The following is an 18,238-nucleotide window of genomic DNA, read 5'->3' as shown; positions in this document are numbered from 1 at the left end:
GATAGGATGATGACATGGGAAGACTTTTCAGTGCTTAGTGCAGCTTAGGCATTTCCAGGGACATGCCCTCTTCATCAGAGTCACCAGGTTGTCTCTGATGAAGAGGGTTCGCCCCTCAAAATGACCACCTACAGAAAATACCAATGCTGGCCATACACTTAGAGATTTCTTTTGTCCAGACTGTGAGCTGAATAAAGCAAATCAAACAGATTCCTCTTTCCACACCAAAACAGCGCAGATGGATGAATTTCCTCTGCCTGGTATTACATTCTGACAGCTGGCTTCAGTATCTGATACCCAAACAATGACTACATCTGATTGAAATCACGGTTTGGCTGACAATTTCTATCTGGCTTCCTCGACAAACGTCGACTCAACAATTGACGTGACTTGACAAAGCCAGATAGCGCTGGCAGGGGCTAAAGTTCAAACTGTGTATGGCCTCCTTTATTGTCGGTCTTTCTGATCCTCTTGCCTTAAGCTTGTTTTGAGTCACTACGGTATACAGTTATTGAAGCCACTCCTGAACTTGAACTGTAGCATGTTCAAGGTTACAGCTTTTGTGCTGAAGCTAGAGAATCAGTATGACAGCCAGGTAACTAGCATTTTCAGAAGTTTGTTTGAACTGACAGCCTCCACATTTTGCGCTGAGTGTGGCAGTTCATTTTCAATTGGCAGCTTTCACACCTCCTTTAGTACAGTTAACTTTAGAAACACAACAACAATAAATTTCATGAGCCATGGGTGCATGCATGATTGTTTTCAAAGTGCACCATAAATAACCACCATTGTTTTATTCTGTGCACTGCTATGGGAATGTGGTCCTACATGTCTCTCAAGGCAGGTTTCCTTTACCTTATGGTCTAATTGCTCACAACCTTTAGTTTTGTGTTTATGCCTGCCTTATACACTACATGATACTGATGGACAGCTCAGCTTATACTTCATGTATGGTATCTCCATTATGTAGAATAAATACATAGTTGGGGAACTCTAGTGTGAGAATTGACACCCTTATTGTGGTCTTGTGGTCTTTGGAATCAGTGAGATGAATCATTACTGATTACCTAAAATAAAAATATCCGCGTTGGTCTTTACATATTTTTTTTCTTAATTAAGGTAAAACCACCTTTCTGAGTTGTGTCCATATTTAGCATATGACATTAAATGCGGTCACCGTCTGCAGGCCCCCACCCTCAAACCACTCTGCTCTTACAGAATCGAGGGGTTCGTCTCTGTGCCAGCTCAAATTCAAAATCAGCTTAGCTCCGCCCGCACAGCCACATTGTTTATTCACATGATTCTGTGAATGAAAAAAACTACAAGTCCCATCTGACACCATGGCAGAGGGATTAATAGTCCTCAATGGAGTACAAGTGCAGTGATGTTGTCACATTTGTAGTCCATCAATGTTTCCTTCAGATCCATAACCGAAGATCTTTATCACTGCATGGAGGAAGAGTCTGCAACAGCCAGAGCATTACACCTGCGATTTACTGATCAGGATTGCTATGCTTTGCAGGCTCCTGTGCAAAAAATAAATAAATACTACATTTTTAACTTATATGGATGTGTTTATTACTTTAATGCAAAAGGTGGGCATAGCTTTTAAGTCATGACTAAAAAAAGGAGTATAATACATTAGTAGTCCTTATGAGGTGGCTGCCTTAATTTTTTATTTTTTTTTATGCCTAATGTGTATGAGTGATGGCACTGGAAGTGAAAATAGGCTCCGATGGATCTACAGTGAAGTGATTTACTGTAGCAGATTCATGAATGAAATATAGTATAGGTGATCCCAGATCTGGTCCTTGGCTGCTACCTCATTGATAGCGATAAAGGGAGCGTTTGCAAGACAAGAACTTGAATCATTTAATTGTTAAGAGCTCTGAATATGGCCAACTTGTTTTGTGTGAAAAAAAAGCCTCCCCTTTTCAGGGATTAAGCAGCCAAGGTAATAAAATCATGACCGAATGCACTAAGTGACCTGTGTTAAGGCTCGATGAAGTCTAACGTCTCCTGATGGCACAAAAGGCAAGCTCTTAACAACTAAATGCTTCAAAGAGTCTTTCCAGTGAGATGAACTTGTGTCCTCCATACACATCCTTAGTAGCACAAATCCTCTCCCCCCAAATCCCCACTCCCAGGACAAATCTTCTTCAACTCATCCCCCCTTATAGCACAAATCCTCTTCCCACTTCTAGCCCAAATCTCATCTTCAAATCCCCCCAGCACAAATCATCCTTCCCCTAGCACAAATCCTCTGCACACATCTAGCAATACCCGCCCCCACACCACACACACACACACACACACACACACACACACACAACCATCCTGGATTTGGCGGGACCTTCCCGAAATTTGAACAAAATCCAATTGTCCCGCAAATCTGGGATGAGTCCTGGCACTTGGTTCTCACTCTGCCTGGCAGGGGTGTGCTAGTGTGGGCACCCAGGGCACATGCCCAGCATCTCTTGTGGGTGTCTGAGGACACCATAATGGCATCTGGCATCTTTTTCTGGGGGAAGGAGGGTATGTGCTGGGGGGGGGGGACGCTTTGTGGGAGAGGACTTGTGCTAGAAAGGCGGCGGGGTTGGGGGAGGTTTGACATTAAACCGTCCCCCCTCCCCCTTCTAGCATAAGTTCTCTCCCCTCCCAAAGCTCTCTCCAGCACACATCCTCCCTTCAAATCACTCTTCACATGAAACGTCATTATTTGGGACCTACTTGCCTTTCCCAGCCGCTGTGTTCTCCCCCTTCCCGGCTGCTGTGTAATTCCCCTTCCTGGCTGCTGTATTCTCCCCTCTTGCACAAACCTAAGATCAGTACAGGTTATGCACAGCATTGTCCATCTTCCCCTGGCTCCCCCTCCTGCCTTGTGTACATGGCATTGTCAGAGCTTGGGAGGAGGTGGTTTCTGGAGTGTATGAGGCTGCTTTGCAGCAAGTGGATTTACAGGCAGCTGTCAGGAAGAGATGCTGACTACAATAGAGGGGGTGAGCATGTGGGGCAAGGGATGCGGGATGGGGTGCCAGTGCCCGCGGTAGCATGTACGCGTTAGAGGGATTAGTAGAGCCGAGTGACAAACTTGTTTTGGCACTGGGCTCTGGAATTTAGACTGGACTCGCGGGACCTCGGGATTTAAATCAAATCCCGGGACAGTTGGGAGGTATGCTTTCACTTTATTTACACTATTGCATTTAGTAACAAGCCATAATACATGCATTTTATGGTGTCTTACTGCTATACGTGCATTCTTTCGCTGTGCCATTTATTCTAAATGGTAGTGTAAATATACAGTAAGGCTTTGCTCACAAGGGGCCATGTTTACCCACACAGGAATGTACAGGTGTTCTGTGGCAGTCCTATTGATGTCAATTTGGATGCAGCAGCTGTACTGACACAGCTACTGCTTCCAACTTTATCCTTTCGTAGATATGAACCCAAACGGGTATATCAAATTGGGAGCAACAACTGTGTCCCAGTTGACATCAATGTGACCTGCACATGGATGCATGGAACATCTGTGTGTCCTGGTTCGGCTAAACAATGGTGTGCGCTATACCCCATGATAATGAGGCCTTAGTCATATGGAACCTGTGCTATAGCACAGCACCATGCCCAGATATGACTACTTTGTGCAGTGCACCACATTGCCAATAATGGAGTTGCATTTTTTATTGATGGCCCTTTCGAATTTAAAGGATAACATAAGACATCAAAAAAAGTGTACAGTAACGGGTGTTCGTACATCTACCGCAATAGCCTGAGTGTGTTTTGTGTATTTACATATACCTTCTGTCTATACTTTTTCCCATTTTAAAATCTCTATTGTTTGGCTAATGTTTGCTGCCATGAGCCTTTTAAGAAGAAAGAGGTGGTATGTTATCAGCAATGTGCACCCGCTGTATGCGTGGAGCTGGAAGATGTGTGGCTGAGAAATGTCTGATGTCTGAGGGATTGCTAGCGATACAGAGGGCTTCAGACATGCTCTGCTATTCTTTCATGCCACAGTCTAGCATAAAGCTCATTAGGAGCCTTGGTGAGTGTCTTCTGGTGAGACAGGGACACGGTGAAGGAGGGGGCAGCTGAGGGCAAAGGCTCTCAGACACATCACAGCACAGTTGGCTGCCTCAGAGCTGATGGCTGTGAAACAGCTTTCCCGGCATATACGTTTGGACATTTCCAGACCCTCCCCACCCCCCCACCTTCATAGATTTCAAATCAATGCCGTTAGAACCCGCTCTCCCCTCTGTCAGACACACACTTAGGAATGCAATTGATTTTAGCGAGAAGCCGTTAATGATGTCATTTTTTTATTGTATGTTATGAAATAATACCTGTGCTGGTTTGTCTTTGTCATTTCAATTTCCACCCTTTCCATCATGCCTGTTCAGCACAGGCGCTCTTCTCTGAGGCACAATGGCGCCCGTGTTTTTTTGACCTGTGTTCAGGGCTCTGGGGGGACACATCAGGAAAAAAAAGAACAACTAAGCATTGACTTCATGACAAAATGCATGCCCCCTCACAGAACCATCCATGGCACAGAATGCTGGTGAATGTCTGCAATATGGGAGGGAGAGGTGATGGAAATTATACAAGGCAGATGGTCATGGAAAACCAGCGCTTGTTTCCATCACATGTTAAGTCCAGCAGGTCAACTGTAAACAGGGCCTGTTCCCACCACAGCACATGTGCTTTTTTTTCTGTGCTTTTTTAAAAATGTACATTGCTTTTTCTTTTCTAGAACATGTGGTGCTGGGCTGCATTTTAAATGTTCCATTTTTGATCATCACAGACCAATGTAGCAGGCTGGTATGAACTGGAGCACTTAAAAACAAGGCAGTTTACCTTGCCTCTGTGTTAGGGTTGATTTAAACAATACTATCTTGAGTAAGTGGTGTGAATGGGCCCTTAGTTTGCAGGAAATGACCACTGCAATTTTGATAATTTGGTTGTTTAGAACCTGGAAAAGAAATCACACTATGGGGCAGATGACTGAGGAGCATTCAATTCCATAAGATGATTATTCTTCTTTTTTTTTTTTTTTTTTTTTTTTTTTTTATTATGGAAAGCCTTCAAAATGTTAGTATTAATGGTCAGCATTAAAGTCAAAGGGCCATGTTTACCACTATGTCCTAAATAAGCCTTTACTGGTCCTCAACAACCAATCAACTTTAATTCAATTGCCAGTCGGTGGCCATGGGCTGCTGTATTTGTACAATTTGTACAAATTTGTTGGTTTTTATGAGCGAAACGTTCAAAGAAAGCCAATCATTGGTGTACATAGGCCTGTCACAGTGCCCTCAATGCTACTATATGCCATTTTACTACACAGCCAATCTGACCTTCATAAGATCTTAAATAAAAACAAATGTTCTCCTAAACTTTCATGAACCTGTAGTAGTCTAGAGCTGTGGCAGAACTGCAGCGTACTTTATTATCAGGACTCGATGCCTGCAAGGTTACATTTACTGCCAAAATTGTGATTTGCAGTGACTTTTCAGCAGTGATCCCAGATCATGCAGTAGTGCTACCAACAAAGCACTTATGTAATGGATCTCAAATCAAGGTCCATTTTGTCTTTGTTTTTTATTTTTAAAGACAACTCCAAAAACACACACAAAAACTGTAACATGTAGCGTGATTACCTGTACACAATACATTTTGTTCAAAGTTTTTATTGTCCCCTACAACTTCAACTTTTGTTTGGTGGCATAGAAAGCTGCCCTCAACTACATCTCTTCACCAGGCTAACCTTAACTGCTTTGCTGAAAAATCCAGCTGTTTACAAAGCTGATAAGATAAAGCTCAAATTAAATTACACAGCCAGCTGAATATTTGTTTCAAAGCGAAAGGCTACTGCTGTGCTATTTAAGAAAAAATTATATATATTGTCCTGCAGCATCTGTCATAGTTGCTTCCCATATATACTTTTTATTGCAAAAAATAAATAAAGATGTAAAACATCAGTTTAAAAATGTGTACTGTTATGTAAAAACACTGGAGTGTACTGAGAGAAATATGGGGCCTCTCACTGCAGACCTTCTAGCAATACAAGTTGCTTGGGTTTCTTTCTCGGTCACTAGCCCTAAACAAGTATGAAGATTAGAAAGTTTGAAAGAAGTTGGAAATTCATGACCTGCATACATGAATTTAATACATGTATTGAATGTATTAAATCAGTTTGCTTAGTATGATAGTTCAGATGTAGAGATCAGCAGTGGCAGCCCCATATTCACGAAAGGTTGAATTGAACAAAAAAACGAAACCCTGTACCCCAAATAAATGTTGTTTCCCTGTATTTAGTAAAATAGTGCAGTCGTGGTTATGGAAGAAATAATATAACTGTAAGTGGTACCATAAGCAGGTATCCAGTAGAGATGACCAGATCAGTAGGCTACACCTCAAGGAATCGGGAACCAAACCAAGTGTGATTAAACAAAGTTTTATTAACCTAAATAACACCCTTCCAACATCAACAAACAATAAATGATGCAAAAGTAATAAATAAATGTGATAGTGCAGCAAACCCAGAACAAAAACCCAACTAATACATGTTATGTACAAAGTGTGGGGGGGGGGCGCTCACATGAATAGGGTAGGATTAGGACTGGGACTAAGAACAAGAAGAGTGGAGCAGGATACAGGGTCCTAAATGCAGGGAACAGGACACTTGGATACTAGGTGCAGGATACAGGATACAGGGTACTAGAAGCCTTCAGAAAGGCAATCTGTGACTCCCCAAAATGTTGCCTTGATAAAACGATTTGATTTAACTTGTTCTCTTTTGGAAGCCATGAAATGGATGCCTACCATGTCCGTTGTCATATTGGCATATCTGTGTGGAACACCAAGATGTTTTGGATTGAGTGCTGGTACAGAGAGAGAGAGAGAGAATATTGGGATGGAGGTGTGGCTCATGTCAAACAGAGGCTTGGGGATAGAAGGGGATTCAGCCATGCACTGTACCTGGTCATGCTGCACAATTTCATTGTAAAGTGGGTGGTAGCAGACGGGGGTACCTGGAGCCCACCAGAGAAGTTATGCTATTGCCATTCTCATTTAATTCTAGTGTTAAGGGCAATATATAAATTTAATATACAGTTTAGCACCAGAATCTAGTTGTTAATATTTCAACTTTTCAGCAGCTGGGTCCTCCATTTGAGTCCTGGCCATGACACTTTCTGGATATAGTTTGCATGTTCTCCCACTGCTTGCGTGGGCTTCCTTCGGGTACTCCAGTTTGCTCTCGCACTCAAAGGATGTGCTGGTAGATTGCCTCCTGTCTAAAATGTGCTCTAGTTATAGATTAAACATAAAATTTACCCTAGAAGCCTTAAAGTGGTTGTAAAGTCTTGTATATAAATTACTTGTATCCGCTCTGTGTGGTCACGTGTCCTCCCTCCACTCTCCTTCCCGATATAAGTGAGTACAGTGGGAGGGGCTGAGATTCCCCTCTAATGTATGCAAGCTAGCAAAGGTAGGACACGTGACCCACATGGCAGAGCTGGGCAAAGAAGGTATTTAGCATTATAATTTTTATTAAAAAATTTAAAAAAAAAATCATACACTAGACTCAATATGTTCCTAAAACAGAGGGGATACAAGTAAATAGAATGTTATTTTACAGCCACAAGGAAATAGATGCTGGAGGGGAGGGATAGAGAGGAGAGGAGATCGGCTCAGAGCACAGACTACAGAAATGACAGGCAGGGAGGGGAAGATGCAGAGGAGAGAAGAGGATGACGAAGGGACGTAATCTGACCACGCTATCGTGGATCAGCAGCCATGATAAATGTGGTCAGGTTACAGAGGGGAACACAGGAACAGGCAGGATCAATGAGGTATTGTGCAACATGTATTTGGACAAATGACCCTGCAAAAGCACTGTGCTGTATATCATGCTTGAAAGAAATGGGAGCTTTAGACCCCTTTCACACTGAGACGCTTTACAGGCGCTACAGCGCTAAAAATAGCTCCTGTAATGAGCCTCTCTGTCTCTCCAGTGTGAAAGCCCGAGGGCTTTCACACTGGAGCAGTGCGCTGGCAGGACGCTAAAAAAAGTCCTGCTAGTAGCATCTTTGGAGCGGTGAAGGAGCTGAATGGGCAGTGCTGCCGAACCGCTGGCAAAGCGCTACTGCAGTGGTGCTTTGCGGGTCCGTTTTAACACTTTTTCGGCCGCTAGCGGGGGTTAAAACCGCCCCGCTAGCGGCCGAAAACCCCCACAGAAATGGCGGTAAAGGCCCAGTGTGAAAGGGGCCTTAGGGAACTTTAAGGCTCTATATAATTATGTGTTCACATAATCATACTAGCACTATAAATTTAAAGGTGACAGTGTTCCAATGTTAAGGTAAATCTATTACTCTTTATCTATTTCTGGAAAACTTTTCACATGGTTAAATTTTAAGTACAATTCCATCAAATGATTTTTGTTCAAATGAATAGGATTTTTTTTTTATGTCTGGAGATCTGCTCTAACCTCCTAGCTACCTAGTTTAATGACAAACCGTATGTGTCTTATGTGGCAGGATTTGCAGGCTTAACGTACATCACCTCTTTAGGTTTGGCTATGCAAGGCTTTAGGTAGAGTATTTTCAGGCAGCGCAGCGGTTAAGCCGCTGCCTGGCTTTTCACAGCAAGGTAGACGAGCTGAAATAGAGGAACAGCAAAGTGACAGCACTGCCTGGGAACATTTGATAAGAGCCACACTTGCAATTACTTGTAGACACCTGCACCTGGAATGTGCACGCTGCCCTGACTCTAGAAATAAGCTGGTGTCTAGACATAGCCGGTGGCTTTGTGACTTCTGACCGCTAAACGCATCGCTCACCAGAAATCTCAGGAGTAGGGCACATCGGGGGGTTATTTTCTCTTGAAGGGCATGTGTGCAGTAACTATGGGTTACCAGATTTCTTTTAGCTTTGATCAACTGCCAGTTAGACAGTAAAAGCACGTGCCTTTTATTAAAAACAATTGCATTTTTGCACATGATTGGTGTTGTTTTATGACACCTATGTTAGTCAAAGCTCTTTGAAGTGTCAGTTTTTGTCACCCGCGACTTTGCTTATGTTTGTGCTGCAACAAAGAGTTTATTTCTAGCATTGCCTGCAATTAGAACTTTTTAGATAGTAAAAGTTGCTGAACTCTGTATACTTCCAGGATGAATGGACCTTAATATAGGATCCTGAGTAATTCATAAATGCCATCTTATTTAACAGACATGTTTAACATTGCCTTTAAAGAACATTAATGCCCCATACACATGATCGGACTCTCCGACAACAAACCGTGGAATTTTGTTTGAAGGTTGTTGGCTCCAACTTGTCTTGCATACACACGGTCATACAAATGTTGGCCAACAATTACGAACGTAGTGACGTACAAGACGTACGACGAGCCAATAAAAAGGAAATTCAATAGTCATGCGCCACCCTTTGGGCTCCTTCTGCTAATGTTGTATTTGGTGAGCATTGATTCCGAGCATGCGTGTTTGTACTTTGGACCCGTGTACACACGATCGGAAAGTCCAACAACACACATATGTTGGTGGAAAATTTGAGAACATCCTAGCCAATATTTCTTGGCGGAAAGTCCGATAACAAATGTCCGATGGATCATACACACGGTCGGACTTTCCGCCAACAAGCTCACGTCCAATATTTGTTGTCGGAAAATATGATGGTGTGTACGGAACATAACAGAGCAGCATGTGAACCTCCTAAAATGTCTGAAGGTAGCTGAAATACACCATTTTGTTCAGTTTAATTTTGTTTTTGAGCTGCCACAAATAAGGTATGTTTGGCATTGTGGCTGGGTTTCTGCAAATGTTAATACAAAGGTATGCTGTACAACAGTGGTTCTCAACCTCAGCCCTCAAGTCCCCCCAACGGGCCATGATTTGGACGTTTCCCTTAGATAAAATAGCTCTTATCAATACCATGTCATTGATATTGATTTAAAGCAGCTGTGCAGAGTCAAGGAAAACCTGAAAACATGACCAGTTGTGGGTATTTGAGGACTGAGGTTGAGAACCACTGCTGTACAATACACCATTAAACAGGTAATAAAGATGGATGACTTTTGAGGACTTCTAGAATTTTCTCGTAGCCAATTGACTGTACCAATGTGACCATTCCCTGTTGGAAAGCAGACCTAGAAGAGGTGGCTAATCCATTATACTATATGGTGGAACAGTGGTGTACTTGCAGCATTTCACAGCCTGCCAGGTCGCAGCAAAGGCAATCCATTTGAAAGCAGTGTGGCTACACACTATGTAATCCAGTGTGGTGTGTGGCCATGTTTCTATGGATGGTATGAGTGAAGAGCTTATACATGAGAGCAGATGGCACCAGTTAAAGGCTTGTGAGAAATGCTTATCTTTGGTGTGCATGTCCTAGAAAGGCCACAGAGCCCAGAACTAGATCCAATGTCTATGGCTGTTTTTGTTTTTTGGAAGGAGGTTTGATGGAACTTCAATTAGAACTTCAATTAGTAGCCATTGCAGTGGCGGCTGGTGCTAAATATTTCGGGGGGGGGGAGACGGACGGGAAGGTGGTGATCACCGCAAGCGAACCCCCCCCCACGGTCTCAGGGAGTCTGCATGCATGTGAGAGTGGGGCCAAGGCATGAAAGGGAACTGGGCTGTGGCACTGTACCTGGTCCCAGCGATGCAGTGGATAGAGCTGTGGGTCCGAGCAGAAAGAATAGGCCATGGACACTGGGAAGCATCTTGGCACCCTCCTCATACGACCTGGGATCGCTGACAAAGTAAGAGTCCAGTGCTCCCGAGTGGGATGTGACAGCTCAGGTGAGCTGTGAGGAGGCTCTCCGGCAGCTGGGCATGCTGTAGCGGGTGTGCGGAGGCGAAGTCCCTCTGTTAAAGTGCCAAAAGCCTGGGTGGAAACAGGAGCTCACCAGAGATGCAACCTCACGCTTGCATGTCCAAGCCACGCCCCATGTAAAATAGCAAATATTAATTCGTTGTTGTCACACAAGTGGTCTGTGCCTTGAGCCCACCCTTTTTTGAAGCCAATTAGAGCCTCAGGCTCTAATCGTGTGCTTAAAAAAAAAAAAAACCCATTAAAATCCATGCGTCCAGCGCCCTGCATGTAGATTAGGGGAGCGGCGCCCCGTATTGAAGGGCCACCACTGTTTAGTTGCCTGGTGGTCATGATGACCTACTGGCATTAATTATTTGAGTCACTTTATCTAGACTACTGTAGACTTTATCTACACTTTCACCCCTTTCACACGGACCAAATCCGTTTTTCTCAGCAGGTCCATGTCTGCTCCACGTATGCAGAGCGGACACAGGACCGGCTGTCCGCTTACACCCAACTGCCCTCCACTCTGGTCCACCCAGACAGATGGGAACAGGAGAAGAGGAGAATGGAGGGTTCAGTCAGGGTCTGCCTCAGAAATGAACAGGCAGACCGATGGGATCGCTTGTGTGGAAGGGGCCTAACTTTACCTGCTTCAAGTTTATTCTAGGTCAGTGACTAAAAGTATTTAAACCAGAGACAGCCAGTGTTTCTCTCACTACAAATTTCCTTGAAAGACATGAAAATGATTTAGTGTGTGTGTGATTTAAAAGAAAATATACTGTAGTACACTTTTAAAATACAGTAAAACCTTGGTTTGACAGCGTTTTGCAAATTAAATTTTTAATTAATTTTGATTTGATATACAAGCAATGTCTTAAAATCCAATAGCCTCATGTCACAACTGAGTATAAAAGAGGCGCCTCGATGTGTAGCAATACAATTACATTTAATGAAGGTACAATATTTGGAAACTCACATGGTTGATGATTAAAACAGGCACATCTACTGCAGGGTAGTCTTCCCGGTCACGATTGCAGACCGCTTTACCCCGGATGCCTGCGTACTTAGATGTGCCTCTTTTAATCATCAACCATGTGGGTTGCTAAATGTTGTTACCTTCATTATATGTAACCGTATTGCTACACTTAGAGGCGCCTCTCTTCTCTTTTATACTCTGTAGCTCCTGATGGATTTTGCTTCTAATCCCCTTGTGGAGGCATCTATTTGTAGATGGACATTTTATGGTTGCACAACCTATCCCATTGCTATAATCTTTTTATATAGACTATAAACTGAAGGACTTATGAATAAATGGTTGTGGAAGGAATCATCTGAGTTTCCATTATTTCTTATGGGGAAATTCGCTTTGATATACAAGTGCTTTGGATTACAGGCATGCTTCCGAAACGAATTATGCTCGCAATCCAAGGTTTTACTGTATATTAGTTCCTCCAATATATCCATTTAAACTTTGCAACTTTACAAATATAATGTCTTATCTCTGTTGAGAGCTTTGAGAGCTGTCACCCAGGCCAGTGTAAACGTTGTTTTCTTTACATGCATTTTTTATAGAGAGTGGCATGTTTTCTGTGCAGAAGTAATGGGGTTTGCTTTAGCCCCAGTTGACCCTGGTGTGACTTGGGATGTGACTTGTGACACACGGGGGTTGATTAACTTGAGCATGCAAAATCTGAGGCAGCTTTACATAGAAATCAATCAGCTTACAGGTTTTTTTTTTCTTTTAAGAAGCTGATTGGCTACAATGCACAGCTGTACCAGATTTTGCATGCTCCAGTTTTAGTAAATCGACCCCAAAGTCACATAAGTATAATCACATTATGTTCAATGGTTGCAGTTCCAAACTATGCAACTCAAGACACTGCGACTTTGAAAAAGGTTCCTGCACTACTTTGATGTGATTCAAGCGCAATTTCAGCCCCATAGACTTCTATATTAACTCAAAGAAGTCAAATCAGCATGAGATACAGCAGGTAAAATAAGTATTGAACATGTCACCATTTTTCTAGGTAAATATATATTACTTAAAGGGGTTGTAAACCCTTGTGTTTTTTCACCTTAATGAGTCCTGTGCATTAAGGTGAAAAAACTTCTGGCAGTGACCAGCCCCCCCCCGTTTTACTTACCTGAGCCCCATATTTCCCTCGGCGGAGACGCGCTATACCTCTCTGCATGGGGTCCCGACTCTTGATTGGATAGATTGATAGCAGCGCAGCCATTGGCTCCCGCTGCTGTCAATCAAATCCAATGACGGGCGGGGCCGAGTCCGGCATTCGTGTCTATGGACGCTGAATGCTGAACTCGGGAGCGCGCCCGCATGTTAACCCCCCGAGAGAGCGATTCTCCTAGTGAGTTATCTGATGCGTGGAGGAGCCGCTGAGGGTCCCCAGAAGAGGAGGATCGGGGCCACTCTGTGCAAAACGAGCTGCACAGTGGATGTAAGTATAACATGTTTGTTATTTTAAATTTAAAAAAACAAAAAACGAAGGCTTACAATCACTTTAAGGTGCTAGTGACGTGCAATTTTCACCACGTGTTGCTAACAACCCATGCAATCCATACATACAAAGAAACCATAACAAATATGTCTAGAAATTGTTACAGTATGTGTAATAAAATGAAATGGCACAGGGAAGAAGTATTGAACACGCTAACTGAAATGTATTTATTACTTCGTACAAAATTCTTTGTTGGTAATGACAGCTTCAAGATGCCTTCTGTATGGAGAAACTAGCCGCATGCATTGCTCAGGTGTGATTTTGGCCCATTCTTCCACACAAACTGTCTTCAAATCTGGAAGGTTCCGTGGGTCTCTTCTATGAAGGCTGATCTTTAGTTCTTTCCATAGATGTTCTAATGTATTCAAGTCAGGTGATTGGCTGGGCCATTATAGCAGCTGTATTTTCTTTCTTTGAAACAATTGAGAGTTTCCTTGGCTTTGTGTTTGGGATCATTGTCTTGCTGAAGTGTCCCCCCTTGTTTCCTCTTCATCATCTTGGTAGATGGCAGCAGATTTTTATCAAGAATGTCTTGGTACATTTTTCCATTCATCCCACTTTCATTGATATGAAGTTTGTCAGCACCGTATGCTGAAAAACAGCCCCACACCATGATGTTCCCACCTCCAAACTTCACTGTTGGTATGGTGTTTTTGGGGTGATGTTCCATTTGACCTCCAAACATGGTGTGTATTATGCCATCCAAAGAGTTCAATTTTGTTCTCATCTGACCAGACTATATTCTCCCAGTATTTCTCAAGCTTGTCTAAATCTGGTGCAGCAAACTTTAACATGCCTTTTCTTCAGCAATGGAGTCTTGTGTGGTGAGCGTGCATACAGACCATGGTGGCTGAGTGCATTACTTATTGTTTTCTTTGAACAATTGTACTGGCTAATTCCAGGTCTTTCTGAAGCTCTCCACAAGTGGTCCTTCACTCTTGGACAATGCTTCTGATAATTCTTTTCACTCCTCTGTTATAAATCTTGCGAGGATCACCTGGTCATGCCTCGTTTATGGTGAAATGATGTTCTTTGCACTTCCAGATTATGGCCCCAACAGTGCTCACTGGAACATTCGGACATTTAGAAATCCTTCTGTAACCAATGCCATCAGTATGTTTTGCAACAATAAGGTTGCAAAAGTCTTGAGAGAGCTGCTTGCCTTTACCCATCATGAGATGTTTCTTGTGTGACACCTAGGTAATGAGACACCTTTTTATAGGCCATCAGTTGAGACTGAACCAGTTGATATTAATTTGCACTGACAAGGGGCAGGATTGCTTTCTAATTACTGATAGATTTCAGCTGGTGTCTTGACTTTCCATGCCTTTTTGCACCTCAATTTCTTGTGCTCAGTACTTTTTCCCTGTGCCATTCCATTTTATTACACATAACTTCATTTCTGTACAGATTTGTTTTGGTTTCTTTGTATGTTTGGATTGCATGGGTTGTCACTGACGTGGTGAACCATTCGTGTCAGTAGCACCTGTAGAAATATATTTACCTAGAAAATGGTGATGTGTCCAATACTTTAACCGCTGTAAGTTTTTAATTTTTAACCTTCTCCTCTCCTCCCAGGCCATCTTTGCTGCCTACAAACACAAGCACATTCCTATCACACTCTGGGTTTTTTTTCACCCGACTTTTACCCGTAAATGCTCGTCACGCATAGGGCAGCCTATTCACTTGAATAGGTTGCCCTTCGTGGGACAAACACCCCAAAATAGTTCAGGAATATCTTCGGTCATGGAGCGTTGCATATTTTCAATGTGTGTTTCGGCATGTTTGTAGCACAGCATTTTGTTGCATGGCAAAACACGTGTCTGCTAACTGTGATTGGGGTGTCATTAATAATTGGTCTACCAACACATCTGCGTGCTTCCAAATGCTCAGGAACCCACACAGAAAATACGTTTTGGAAATGTGCTGTAAACGCTCATCAAGCTGTGCGTTTTGGAAAAGAGCAGCAAAGCGCAGGTTTTCTGTGTGCCCCACGTTCAGAAATGCACAGATGTCAATGCAGCCTAGTTATTAATCACACTCCAATCGCGGTTAGCATGCCATTATAGCAAACAAGCGCATTTGTAGCACCTTTAAAAAACGCGCAGCAAAACCCACATTTTCTGTTCAGGTTGCCACACGTCAAAAGATGCGCACATGTGAATGCATGGCGATGCAAGCGCAATGTGTGTTTCCATTGCGTTTCCTAAACGCGCAGCAAAGCGTGTAATTTTCTGAGTGGGTTACCGTGTGTTTGGAAACATGCAGATGTGAAGCCAGCCTATTGTTCATGACACCCCAATCATCGTTGGCAGACGTGCGATAAAACACACACTGAAAAATTGCCCAACTCTCCATGACCAAAGAGGTTCTTGAGCTATTTTAGGTCGTTTGTCACACGCAGGGCATGACACATGTTTACGTGTTAAAAACGCGTTAAAAATGCGACTGGGGGCGCGCATTTCCATTGTGCTCAGATGTGAATGTAATGTGCTTAGGAGGAGAGTGTTTAGGCAGCAAGGATGAACTTGGGAGAAGAGGTGAGGGTTAAAAAAAGCTTATATCATCAAAGTCGCATAGAGCTTCTCATTTAATGCTGATGCAATTTCTGCGAGTAAAGTCACATTGAAATCTCAAGCAAGTCACACAGGACATCCCATGAAAATTGCATTGCATTAGTGTGAACCCAGCCATAGATTGCCTTCTGCTACTTTTGTGGTAGCCTAAAATGTATTAAAAACTGCAACGTATGTTATGCTGCTCCACCTTCCTGTTTGATTCAGCGTCTTCAATCTTAGGAGCTATAATAGGTTATTTCTACAACCCATTGTCTATTTAGATGGGAAATTCTTCCAGTGCTTGTTTGGTGAGTTTTTTCTGTTGGGCCTCATTTACGTAGAACTGCATTCACATAGCAGTGCTGAGAATCATGGAAATGGTGCTGTGGTTATGTATTTTTTATTTTGCAAAGAATCTTGCATGCAGCCATTTTGAAACATTAACATCTAAAGTTCATTTTAAATCTGTGGCATGGCGTGCAAAAAAGCTTAAAAATACGTATTTATTATTCTCGCATTTTTACTTTTTACTGAGGGCCAATTCACACCATAGAAACACAGTCCAGATGCAGTCCAGATACTTTTCTGCAAGTGTGTTTTTTTACTTATTTTGGTGCATTTTTGAAGCGTTTTTGGTGCATTCCAGTGCATTTTTTCCCCCTCCTTTTTTTTCTATACCTTAAATAAGAACATGTTTGTTCCGGTGAGTTTTTGATGTGTTTTAACGTATTCCAGTGCAGTTCAGTGCAGAAAAAATGCAGCATGTTCTACTTTATCTGGAACTAGAATGCACTGGTGTGAACTATGCCATTAAAAACCATATAACCTACCACCCATGCGTTTTTGATGCAGAAAAAAAATGAAAATGTGGTGTGCACTGGCCCTGAGAGAGTTATGGATGCTGCCCATTGAAAATTAACGAGCGTGATCAAGTGACACCTTGCCCATTCAGTGACAGTGGCCTGACCAGAATTCCCTTAGCGCTCCGACACCGCCAGTGACAATAGTCTGTGCTTCTGGATATGAGGGGGAGCATGTGACCTCCACCCATGTGCTCATGTCTAGCAGCCAATCACTTAGGCTTGAGCACTGTCACATGTGCGGAGGAGTGATGTCACAACTTTCCTTAGCGGAAGACATCTTGGATTTCAGTGCAAAGGAGCTGGTAAGGTAAGAATAACTTAGGCCTCATACACACGATTATATTACCGGACGAACAATCGTCTGTTTGTTTGTTTTTTGCATGCTGGTCTCATACAGAAAATGAAGAGGTTACTAAACTTAGGAAAATTCTCGTACGACAAAATAAAAATTCAGAAGTGATGTATTGTATTTGTATTTTCGGAAGACAACTGTACTGATTAAAAGAAACATTTTCGTGCTTGTCCCATCAGATAATTAAGCATGAATTGTCATGATCGGCTCTCGAAAGCTGTGTACGAACGATTAGATTATCGTACGATCGCTTCAAAAGCTGTATTTTTTTTTTCATACGGTTTTCTGATCGTGCGTACCAGGCTTTAAGGAGAGGGACATAAGATAATGAATCCAATGAAATAGTAAGTCAGCCAGGCAACTAGCATTTTCAAAAGGACAGTTCAGCAGTGGCCACTTCCATTTTTTTTTTCTTAGATATTCAAACAAGGGTTTAGTGTTCATTGTTGGCATGGCTCTGGCTTATACACCAATCAGCCATAACATTATGACCACCCACCCAATATTGATTATGGCCCCCTTTTGCTAAAACAGGCTTGACTCATTGAGGCGTGGACACCAAAGTAACATCCACACGAATGGCAGGACCCAAGGTTTCCCAGCAGAACATTGCCCAAAGCATCACACTGCCTCTGCCAAACTTGCCTTCTTATACCGCATCCTGGTGCCATCTCTTCCCCAGGAAAGTGACACGCACCCACCCGGCCATCCACATGATGTAAAAGAAAACATGATTCATCAGACCAGGCCACCTTCCTCCATTGTTCCATACTCCAGTTCTGATGTTCATGTGACAATTGTAGAAGCTTTTGGCTGTGGACATGGGTCACCATAGGCTTCACAGCCCCATATACAACAAACTGCAATGTCCAGTTTTTTCTGCTTTCACCACATCAACTTCATGGACAACATGTTCACTTGCTGCCTAATATATCCCACCTATTTTATAGATGCCATTGTAACGAGATATTCCCTTTTACCTGTCAGTGGTCATAATGTTATGGCTAATCGGTGTATACGCACAATTGGCAGGGAACATTACCAAGGCAGGCAAAAAAAAATTTTTTTTTGTTTACGGATGATTTTTATTAGTGGTATTAACAAAAAAAAAATAATCAGT

The 18,238-nt window shown here is 42.7% G+C and overlaps 1 protein-coding gene across 1 annotated transcript in view; it reads left to right on the top strand.

The window, feature by feature from the left end:
- Positions 1-18,238, top strand: part of TRAPPC12 (trafficking protein particle complex subunit 12) — a 184,641-nt gene that overhangs the window by 99,879 nt on the left and 66,524 nt on the right. The gene's annotated exons all lie outside the window — the stretch shown is intronic.

The sequence above is a fragment of the Aquarana catesbeiana genome, linkage group LG04, assembly GCF_042186555.1.
Source record: "Aquarana catesbeiana isolate 2022-GZ linkage group LG04, ASM4218655v1, whole genome shotgun sequence".
In the NCBI taxonomy this organism is placed as follows: domain Eukaryota; kingdom Metazoa; phylum Chordata; class Amphibia; order Anura; family Ranidae; genus Aquarana; species Aquarana catesbeiana.
Note: the sequence above shows the minus strand (reverse complement) of the source record. Positions and strands in the feature narration are given on the sequence as shown.